This window comes from Lepisosteus oculatus, unplaced genomic scaffold, assembly GCF_040954835.1.
Source record: "Lepisosteus oculatus isolate fLepOcu1 unplaced genomic scaffold, fLepOcu1.hap2 HAP2_SCAFFOLD_113, whole genome shotgun sequence".
In the NCBI taxonomy this organism is placed as follows: Eukaryota; Metazoa; Chordata; class Actinopteri; order Semionotiformes; family Lepisosteidae; genus Lepisosteus; species Lepisosteus oculatus.
The window spans coordinates 155191-166582 of record NW_027167664.1 but is presented as its reverse complement, the minus strand read 5'-3'; positions in this window follow the sequence as shown (position 1 = coordinate 166582).

Sequence of the window (11392 nt, the reverse complement as noted above, 5' to 3'; positions counted from 1 at the left end):
ATTTTTTTAAGATATGATTATGTTGTGAATGTCTGTAGATTGTATCTTATTTTTAGTTTTTGTTTTGTTTCACATAACAAATATAAGGGAGAGTGTCATAGAGACGACTCCTTTACCCCCCATCTTGATTAAAATACTTTTATTTTTTCAGACAGAATTCACATTCGCTGCAGCCAAATGGCCTTGCAGATCAGAAAATCAAGGAAGAAAACAATTATCGCACCCCGGCTCCTCAATGGAATCGCTTTAACATGCTAATGCATTGGTGTAACAGTCCGGGTGTGGCAAGCTTCTAATGTCTCCCGACTTTGGCGAAAGGAACCCGTCTTTCATTGGAAGCCAATGAACATATTCTAACCGTACATGAGAATATAATGCTGGCGCACGGGCGCAGTGGGGTGCTGCACCAGCTGTCAAAAAAAAGTTTTTTTTTTAAAAAGTCAATTGAGTGTCCATAATATTGCTATTTTGATATTGCTACAGTAATTGCTATTGCTACTGAGTCTCTGTGTCTACAGTACATTGTTTGTGAACAAACCGGTTTAACAGGTATTTTCAACCCCCAGCCACTGTTGTTTCATCGGTTGTTATCCTGTAAAGCGCTTTGAGGAGCCACCTTTTAAGGCGCTATATAAAATAAAGTTTATTATTATTATTATTATTATTATTATTATTAATATTGATCATATTTTTCCTTCCAGAACTTGTAAATTGTTGTTGTTATTGTTGTTGTTGTCCTGTAAAGCGCTTTGAGAAGCATACTGTCCAGCTTGTCAGGTGCATTTTTCTTGTAAAATAATAAGCAGAGCAGAGGGTTATTAGTGCTCCACTTACAACAACCCAATGTAAATACATTTTGTCTCCAAATCCACCACCACTTGTATGAATCATAACCCTGCCAAACGATGCAAATTCCGCTGCAATGGTTGTGTGCAGGAATGATTCAGTATGGTATCTCCATGTTCATGTAAACACTGCTCTGTGTGCAAATGCAAATGCATTTAAATTTGTTTTTTTAAAAAGCCACCTTTAAAGGCGCTATATAAAATAAAGTTTATTATTATTATTAATATTGATGATATTCTTCCTCCCAGGACTTGTAAAACTGTTGTTGTTATTGTTGTTATCCCGTAAAGCACTTTGAGAAGCATACTGTCCAGCATATTGTATTTCATTGCACTTTGACAGATCGTCTTATAATCAGTTGTTGTTAGAATATGCCCCAAGAGGATATAGAGGATATCCTCCAAGAGGTATCCAGGTAACAGTGAAACGGGCGTACAGTCTGGGGAGATCGCCTGTTTTCCATGTAAATTGTTCCTTGGTTCGGCACCACTTAGTCTCTCTCTCTCTCTCTCTCTCTCTCTCTCTCTCTCTCTCTCAATTCAATTCAATTCAATTCAAGGTGCTTTATTAGCATGACCGATGGGTACAATCAGTGTTGCCAAAGCAAATAAAAATAATAAAATTAACATAGAACAAAACAAAAAGTAGAAGTAAAATAAAATCTACAGACATGTTACAGACATTTACAACAAAGACATATTACTCTCTCTCTCAGTGTGACTCTGACCCCAGTGTCTCTCTCTCAGTGTGACTCTGACCCCTGTGTCTCTCTCTCAGTGTGACTCTGACCTCAGTGTTCAGTTCAGTTCAGTTCAAGGTGCTTTATTAGCATGACCGATAGGTACAATCAGTGTTGCCAAAGCAAATAAAAATAATAAAATTAACATAGAACAAAACAAAAAATAGAAGTAAAATAAAATCTACAGACATGTTACAGACATTTACAACAAAGACATATTATAAAATATTGACATATACTGTAGGCGGCTGGAGCATTATTGGGAGACGGACTCACTGTTCCTCAGGCTGTGACAGGAGATCACATACTGGGCTGCCAGATCAACTGAGTTCCCTCCTCCCTCTCCCAGTAGGATTGGGACCTGTTGTGGTTTTGGCAGGTGTGGGAACTCTGGGATTAGATTTCTGAATTTCGGGAAGAATGTTTCTCTAATCCCAGAGTATCTGTCACAGTGCAGTAGGAAGTGCACCTCTGTCTCTATTTCTCCCTGCTGGCAGTGGGAGCACAGCCTGTCCTCTCTGGGCAGCCAGGTCTGCCTGTGTCGCCCAGTTTCTATGGCCAGGTTGTGGTCACTGAGCCTGTACTTCGTCAGGGTCTGTTTCTGTTTGTTATTTTTTATTTTGGTCAAATATTCAGCTAGTGTGTATTGTCTGTTTAAGGTTCTGTAGCATTCCAGTTTATGTTGTGTTTGTGTGTGTGTGTCCCAGTATGTGAGATATTGCTGTTTGATCTGTGCTGTGATGTGGTTGAGTCTGGGTTGTGGTGCTCTAGCAGTGCTGTCCTGAGGCTGGTTAGTGTCGGTGTGGCTCAGGTCAGTGAGCCTCAGGACCAGCTGGCTCAGGGGGCTCTGTTTTGGGCTCAGCTCTTGGCTCAGCAGGGCTTTGTGGTGGTAGGAATTTTGGTCACTGTTTTTTAGGTGTAGCCAATACTTTAATATTCTTTTCTGTATGTTTATCAATAGTGGGTACTGGCCTAATTCGGCCCTGCACCCGTTGTTAGGAGTTTTTCTCTGCACACGGAGGATGATTCTACAGATCTCCATGTGCAGAGTTTCTGTGGGGTGTTTGTCCCATTGGGTGTAATCCTGGTCTGTGAGGGGACCCCAAACTTCACTGCCGTATAGGGCAATGGGTTGGATTACACTTTCAAATATTTGGAGCCAGATTCTTGTTGGTGGGTTGATGTTGAAGAGCCTCCTTCTTATTGCGTAGAAAGCCCTGAGTGCCTTCTCCCTCAGTGCCTTCACTGCCAAAACCCCTTAGACTCTTCTCTCTCTCTCTGTCTCTAGGGAGGCTTGTCTTCTGTCTCTCTCTCTCGTCTGGGTCTGGGAGTGCTGCTGGCGGGTGGTGACGGAGAAGAAATAAGGCGCAGTTTTGTACAAATGTGCTAAAGAAATGAACAAAAAAAGTCATTTATTCCTTTGTCATATTGGCTAGCTAATGTCCTGTCCTCGTTAGTTAGATCAACGAAATGCTGTGGTGTTTGTCAAAGAAAAAAATAAAAGTATTTTCGTTTAAAATGATGGTTAGAAAGAGTGTGGACCAGCGTAATACTTTGAGTTTACAGCTTGTCCAAAGTCATTCATTATTAATACTATTAGTAATATCTTCGGTAAAGGCTTTGATGCATAAAATATTTCTGCATAATTAAACTATTTATGATGAAGGTAGGTTCTGTACTTTTGCCCAACTGAGCAATCTTGCTTTCATAAAATATACCAACTTTTTAATGACTGATGATTAACATGCTGTAATACACAGTTTAAATTTAAAAGCTCAAATGCTGTACATGAGAGGTTAAGCTTTATTGGCTGCTCCTGGCGGTTTTACAAGGTGATTCCGGATACTTTCCGGTATGACGTTAATTGACGCGATGCACCGCGTTATACTGCGTTTTGATGCGACAAGCCCACCGCGGTATACCGCGAAATACCCCACCCGTTTTGAATGGCTGCATCTGTATGTGTGTTTTATGAATTTGTGTGCTGGCATGTACGTACGTACGCGCGTGTGTGTGTGTGTGTGTGTGTGTGTAAAAAAACGCAGTGTGTAACTGAGTTTTGGTATACTAAATGACAGTGCAAGTGTGTTTAGCCAGCCGGACTGGCTAGAGACGTAACTAGAGAGACTTGACGAAAATCAACTTAAAAAAGAGATTGGAAAATGAGAGTGTATGAAACCTATAAGTACAGTACAGGTGGACTTAAAAAGGAGTTAGATAAACAGTTTTTGTATTTATATACAATTAGTTGTAATAGGTGAACCAAAAGTTGAATTTATTTGAATGGCTTGAAACCAGATACTGCAGAAGTCGCATGCAGGATGAAGGAAGCAGGGACCTGCCCTGTGGTTCAACTGACAGGGAAGAACAGTGAAAAATGTATCACCCTGCTAAGAGCTCTGTCTGGGGAGGATAAACAGTCTTGTGAGAGATCTGTTTACCTAAAGATTAGATCCTGTAAATCCCTTGTAGCCCCCCTAAATCTGTCCCAATCCAGTGGATTAAAATGTACTGTTAATGGAGTGTTGGTTTCTCTGTTATGGGATACTGGAGCACTACTGTCATGTTTGTTTCACTTCACAGTGTGCTGTAGAGTATATGGAGAGACGGCAGGAGGCCACAGGAGTATTGAGACAGTAAGTTTTACTTGATGAGTACCAGATTTTAACATTGATTTTAACATTCACGTGCACTTATCACGCGAATGTGGGTGGTTTTATTCCAGATCTATTGGGTTGGGATGTTATGCAGCATTACAAGGAATGACTATACAGAACAGGGTATCATGTGGGTTCAACTGACTGTGATCACTCAGTATGTTGATGGTATTCTGAGTGCTTCCCCTGACGAGGAAACCCACAAGTCTGAGTTGCTTCAGGTTTAGAGTGTCTAATAGTAAGCAGTTATGGCCCTTTTGTGCCTAGCAGTGTGTCATTTTAACAGGGCCTGGGTGCAATGTTTTTACGGGGTGAGCACAACTTTTAACAGATCTGCTTAAGGGGGGAGTGCAGTACAAGGACAAGATTGCCTTGGTTCCAGCAGCAAAAGCCGACTGTAATAATTTGAAATAAGCTCTCTTACAGGTGCTGAGACTGGGGTTTCCTCAGATGGATCAACCAGTCCTTTGTATGTAAGTGTGGACAAAGGGTTCTGGGCAGCTGTGCTGACGCAGGAGCATGGAGGTAGGCACTATTATACCATTTGATACTGTAGCCAAAGGGTGGGGGACGGTGAAAATTTAAGAAAATGTAATACTGTTTACTGATGGGTCCTCTCTTATGCATGAGGGAGAACAGAGAACAGGCTGAGCCGTTACAACAGAATTCGAGGTGCTAACGACCGGAAAATGCCCCTCCACTGCCTCAGCACAGCAAGCCAGTTAAGAGCACTGATGGAAGATTGTAAAAAGAAAGATGTTAAAAGGTTACTGTATATGTATATAATGTATGTATTTGTTGTATGTAGGCCACAATTCTGGATGGCTATGGAGAAATAGGATTCTCTCACAACGGTAGGGACTCCAGTTAAGAGTACTGGGCTTGTCTCTGAACTGATTTGTAGTTTTACAACTGCCGATTGAAGTAGCTGTAGTTAGGTGTAAATAACACAACAAATAATTCCAGTAACTCAAGGGAACAACCGTGCAGGTGCAGATGCAGATGCCAGGCGAGCAGCACGGGGAGAGCAGGAGTCGGAGACTTCTGCTGTGAAACCTCTATTGGGGAAAAGGGAGAATTCAGGTTGAGGCTTCTAATAGATGTGGGTAGAAAAAATGTGAAAAGAATGTGGGGTTGTATGATGATGGGGTGTGGGGCCGTCAGCACACCAGATGCCCTGCATGCTCTCACAGCCCAATGCCATTTTGTAGCCAGATATTCATGCTGGCGGATACCCAGGTGTATGACAAAGATGATCCCGTGGTGCGGACTGCCCTGCCCCTTGGATACTGATCTAGGGGCATACTATACTGGGAAGGTGTGCCAGGCTGTAATCGCCTCACTAGGGGTGAGGTGGAAGTTACATTGCTACCCATCACCCACAGTCTGAAAGACCAACAAAGGAAATATCAACTGTATGTTTGTTAACTGAAGCGGTGCACAGGGCTCGTGAACAGGTGTTGGATGCTTGGGGACCTCCAGTAGAGGGAAAACATGACAGGATACCTGGCGAGTGGCTGTGGGTGAAGAAGAGATACCCTGCCAGACGTTTCAACCCTGCTGGGAGGGACCATATCAAGTGCCACTAACTACTGACTCTGCCATCTGAGTGACAGGATGAGATCGCTGGATTCATGCATCACACTGTCACCGAGACACTGCACCAGAGATTGAGTGAACAGAATAATGCTGTTACCATTTCTGTGTCTGATGCTTTGTAAGGTGGACGAACAGTGTGCTTGTTAGGCCTGAGGAGCATTACTGGGGATATGGTATCAATACATTCCGGGTGTTGGCATATCTATCAGCCAAGAAAAATGATAATCAGAGTTTGGTCAATATTGCTAATCCAAAATCCTGATGATAGATCTCCACATGGCTGAGGTCTGCGTTTGGGTCCTGGGGTAGGACTTTATTTATTTGTAGAATTAGGATTGTTTTATATGCATAATTGTAACTATCACTTGTACAAAAACATCAATCACATCTTGTTGTAACCATGGAACGCACAATGTCATGGCAATGCATGCCTGTTCACCTAGAAAGGACAAATCTGCCCTGACATTATATGTGTAAAAAATAGGCAGTACTGACGTATGCCATATTTTATACGGGGGGAATGAAGTAAAAGTAAAGATGGGGGTTAAATTAAATCCTCTCTGCTTGAAGATTAGACTTCTAAGAAACAGGAGTTTATGACAGGAAAGGGAGAACTGATAAGGATTCCAGATGCGAGTTAGGAGAGCTAGGAAACCCCCTGGGGACTTAATCCCTGACCATTTGGCTAAAAAGCTTTTACCATAATAACGAATGACGTCAGAAGCAGCAATGAAGGACTATATAAACCCAAAGTTTGTACTGGCACCTTGAACAATATTTTGGTTTTGTTGTTTCTTGCGGGAAACAAGACATTAGCTGTATTGTTCCTTGTATGCAATAAACTCATCTGTTTAACTTCATCTCGGGATCCAGAACCTTATTCTTTCTGTTACAACAGCATGTTAGAGGGTAATGTGGTAACACAGTACCCTCTCATGGCGTTTCACTATTTAAATGCATCAAAGTACAAATTGAAGAGTGGAAGTGAAATTATTTGAATGGCTTTACAGAATAAAGCAGACGCCAGGCTAATCCAGTTATGGAACTATACTTTCATCAAAGTGCACAGGGTAATTCTCATCATTACAGCCGATGACAATGTATCTGGGGCTTTTGACCCCCTGGAATTTACAAGGAGGGCGTTCGGACCCTTTGTTTTTACAGGTGAGAACTTCGAAGGGAGAGGTGCTTTGGCGCAGGTTACCACTCAAAGGCTTGCCCCCTTTGCCACAGACATCTTGGATCTGTTTTGTCGTGGTATTGACGACGAAGCTGTTTTTTTCCTTGCAGGGCTTACCCATGCACCTTATACTCATTACCGAAGGACAATCTTTAGTACCCATGCCACATTTATTGAAATGCTGTCGTAAGAATTTTTGATAGGCTGTCTCATTGGCAGGGGGTGGACAGCGTCCCAACACAGGCACTACAATCACAACCACGAGGAACAGCAGCAGAGTGGCCATCGTCTGGGTCATCATGTTTCTCTAGAAATAGAAGGATGGAGAGAGAAAATGAACATCCCATCATGCTTAGGTTCATGTATAAAAGTTGCAGATTAGTTTGGTTACCTTGGCTGGAGGATGAAACGTTTGGCAGGAGCTTCAGTGACAAATATGGCTCAACTTGCTGATGTTTCATGGAAGAGTCTGAAAGAAAGTCATCATCAGCTAAGGGTAACTGTGGACAAATGCTTATAGTTAAGACATTATAAGACGTTCACAGAGAGGGATACTGTAGTCAGGTTGCAGTGCATAGACTGCTTGTTCACCTAAAGATGCATTTTTGTGAATGAAGTGGTACAGAGAACACCAGCAGTGGTATACTGTGCAGTGGGAAAAAGTTGTATGGTCAGATGAGGCATCCTTCAGCCTCTTTTCAACAATCAGACGAGTACACAGTGCACACCAAAAGAAGCCAACAGGCTCCACTGCGTGAATCCTATTGTGAAGGGATCTGGGTCTTTGTTAAGATGCATGGATTAGGTCCACTCAACCCCTTAGAGGTAAATGCCAATAAATACAAAGCTATTCTGTGTAAACATGACCTTCCTATTGATGTACAGATGCAGCCATTCAAAATGCGCGGTAAAAACCCGCGGTACAGTAACCTACCCACAAGCCACCGCAGGGCACCGGAGGGCACTGCGGTAAGTGATTGGCTGGCCAAAATGACCGACAGGGGCACTCATGGTGCATTGGTTGGTAGTGAAAAGATTTAATCATTTAATGTCTTTACTGTGCACATTTTAATCTGCTTAGTTTTTAATATTTATATGGAATTTTACCACTAAAGGGAAATTTTAGTTGCTGAGCATAAAAAGAGGAGGAGCATAACGCATCTGAAGGTCATAAACGATATTAATTTAGGAACATAAACATTACTGTATGTACATAAACTGTACTGTGTATGGCTGGTCTTGATAGTTTAAAGAAAAAATACACACCAGTCTTCCATTTCTCCCCAAACATTTTAAGCATGAAAGTTTTATGAAACGGTACCCAAATATGCGATTGCTGTATAGAATGAATTTTAATTTTAAAAAATTATTTAACACGAAAATTAAGCTGTTTACATCTTCCGCCTGAGAACAGTCAACCGTTGCTACCCAACGCAGAAACACAGCCACTAACAAGCAAAGAGAGGACATTAGCTAGCCAATATGATAAAGAAATAAATGATTATTTTGTTTATTTCTTTTGCACATTTATTTGAACATTTCCATCGATTGTAGAAGCACTTGGAAACTGTCCAATCCCTAGTTCATCAGGCATTTTAACGGTCTGGCGCTGGTCTGTGTGTTCTAGGATATAATGCCAGCGAACTCTTGTTTTTATGTCCACTATAACAGACAATCTCCTTTGCTTTTAACTGAGCGTTTAATAATTTCCTAAAATGAAAATGATTTACTTTATTTCCTTCACGGGATCAATAAAAGTATCTATCATCTGTCTAAACTATGGGACAGAATTCTGGGGTCTCCCTATACCAGAGATTATGGTAGGGCTTCAGAATGGTGATTGGCTGACACCATCTGACACCCCTCTGATTGGAGAAAAAAGACGTGCTGGTTTGCTATACATACAGTACTGTACCAGGAAGAGGATTTCTTTCTATTCGAAACGTGTATTTTAAAAGTTTAAGAAGTAAAAACCTTACAGCGTACACAGATTTCTAAACTGATCAGGATCATTATCTTTGTCTTATGCATAATAATGTTCACCGCTCTGTCCAGCAAATTAATAATAAACTTTATTTTATATAGCATTTTAAACGAATAAGTAATTAGATTGCTCATAAACCTAATCACTTGCTTTTTCTTTTTATTTAGACTCAGATTTCAACTATAGATCGTATTATTAATAACCATAATAACAACCAACCAACAAAAACAACCATATAAACATAATACCAACCAAAAACATAGATAACAACCACAATACAAAATCAAATATATCAAACCATTATACTCTCGCAAATTCCTCCAACTATCATAATCCCGCCCCTTATGCAAAACCAAACCCTCCTCCCATCCAAGTTTATCCTCTTTATCATAAACAAAATCCACCTCAATTTTCAACATAAAGCATTACACAAAATCAATACCTCAACACTCCATACTCAACAACGATAATTCACAAACAGCCAGAACATGTAACTCCACTTTCCCAAACAGACCTCATTCCCTTATGCAAAACCAACATCCCTCCCCTGTTCTCTCTCTCTCCTGGCGTTTGTAATCGTTTTTATTTTAAATAAATTTTAGCAAAGTCATGTATTTTAAAAATCTTAAGATTTCTATATTTATGTCTTTATTTAGTGGTTTCATTAGTGACAAAGGCTAAACTTTCTTGGAAAAATGTATTTTATGTAAACCATGTTTGCTATTAATTCATTCAGGGCTAAAATATGTTCATTGTCTTCTAATGAAAGAAGGGTTCCTTTCGCCGTAGTCGGGTTGACATTAGAAGCTTGCCACGCCCGGACTGTTACATCAACGCATTAGCATGTTAAAGCGATTTCTTTGAGTTGCCTAGCCTTTCTTAACAAGTAAGTACTGTACTTACTGGGTTTTTGAGAGGGGGGAGGTGTCTTTCACTGGAACTCTCGCCTCCTTCTACTTTGAAAATACCTGTGAAACCGGTTTAATTAGTCACAGCCATCACTCCTGCAGAGAGGGGGGTTGTACTTGCAGTGTATACAGTAGATGGGAAAGCCAGAGCCGACCTCTACGCCGCCCACGTGTTATGCTCTTATTTAATGTCTAAGCCGGAACACATCATTATATCTCATTTTGTATTTCTTTAAAAAAAATCGTTTGCCCAGCCTAACAGTATTGTTGTTATTGTTTTTAACCTGTAAAGCGCTTTGAGGAGCCACCTTTAAAGGCGCCATATACAATAAAGTTCATTATTATTACTATTGTTAATTTGCTGGACAGAGAGATGAACATTATTACACAGAAGACAAAGATAGCGATTTACGTTGCATTGTGCATTGTGCTGCTGTAATACAGTTTTAAATAATTAAAAGTCTAAACAGTATCAGCTTTATTTATGGGTTTTAAATAAAGGCGATTTAAACGTGATTTAAATCAATATAAATGTTAATATTGTAACGCCTAGGTGACTATTCATTGTTATTAAAATGACTTAAATTCGATCATGTTGTGATATTTAGAAATATAAATTTGTTTGGTGCGAGTGAGGTTTTAATTAATCTCTGACTAAGGAAACGTTTCATTTTTTCAAAGAAATGTTTGTTAAAAATAAAGCCAGAGGGATTTGATTACAGACTGTGTGACAGGGAACCAAGAACCTAACCCACAGCACCACCGGCAAAGTCACATGCAATATGCTGAAAAAGCACTACAGAAACATTATCAACAGACAATGTACAGCATGTACTATTCTTGTGTTGCGGTACATGAATATAATTATATCATTATTAATTTCTTTAGATACGCGTTTCCATATTATATTTCCTTTTAATCAAATTCTAAAAGTATGCTTGTTGACTCCGGTATCACGTTAGTAAAAGACTTCGATGCTTAATGTTTAGTGAGAAATGGAATACTGGTGTGTATGTTTTCTTTAAAGTACCGAGACCAGCCATATACTGTATGTATAAGTTCCAAAATTAATATCGTTTATGGCCTTCACACACGTTGCAGTATGCTTCTATTCTTTTTATGCTCAGCTACTAAGATTTCCCTTCAGTGGTAAAATTCCATATAAATATTCAATACTTAAACAGGCACAGTTAAGACATTAAATATACATATACATACTGTATACAGTACAGTTTGCATACAGTAATATGTTTATGTTCCTAAATCAATCTCTTTTATGAGCATGTAAAAGGCATGGTGAATCAATTCTTAAAAATTACTGTACTTTGCATGATTGGAAACAAATGCGTGATTGCAAAATGCTGTGGTGTTACTTTTACAAAGATGGTCAATGAAAAAAAGAACGTGGACAAAGGCAATACTTTGAGTTTACAGCTTGTCCAAGGTCATTCATTATTAATCCTATTAGTAATATCTTCG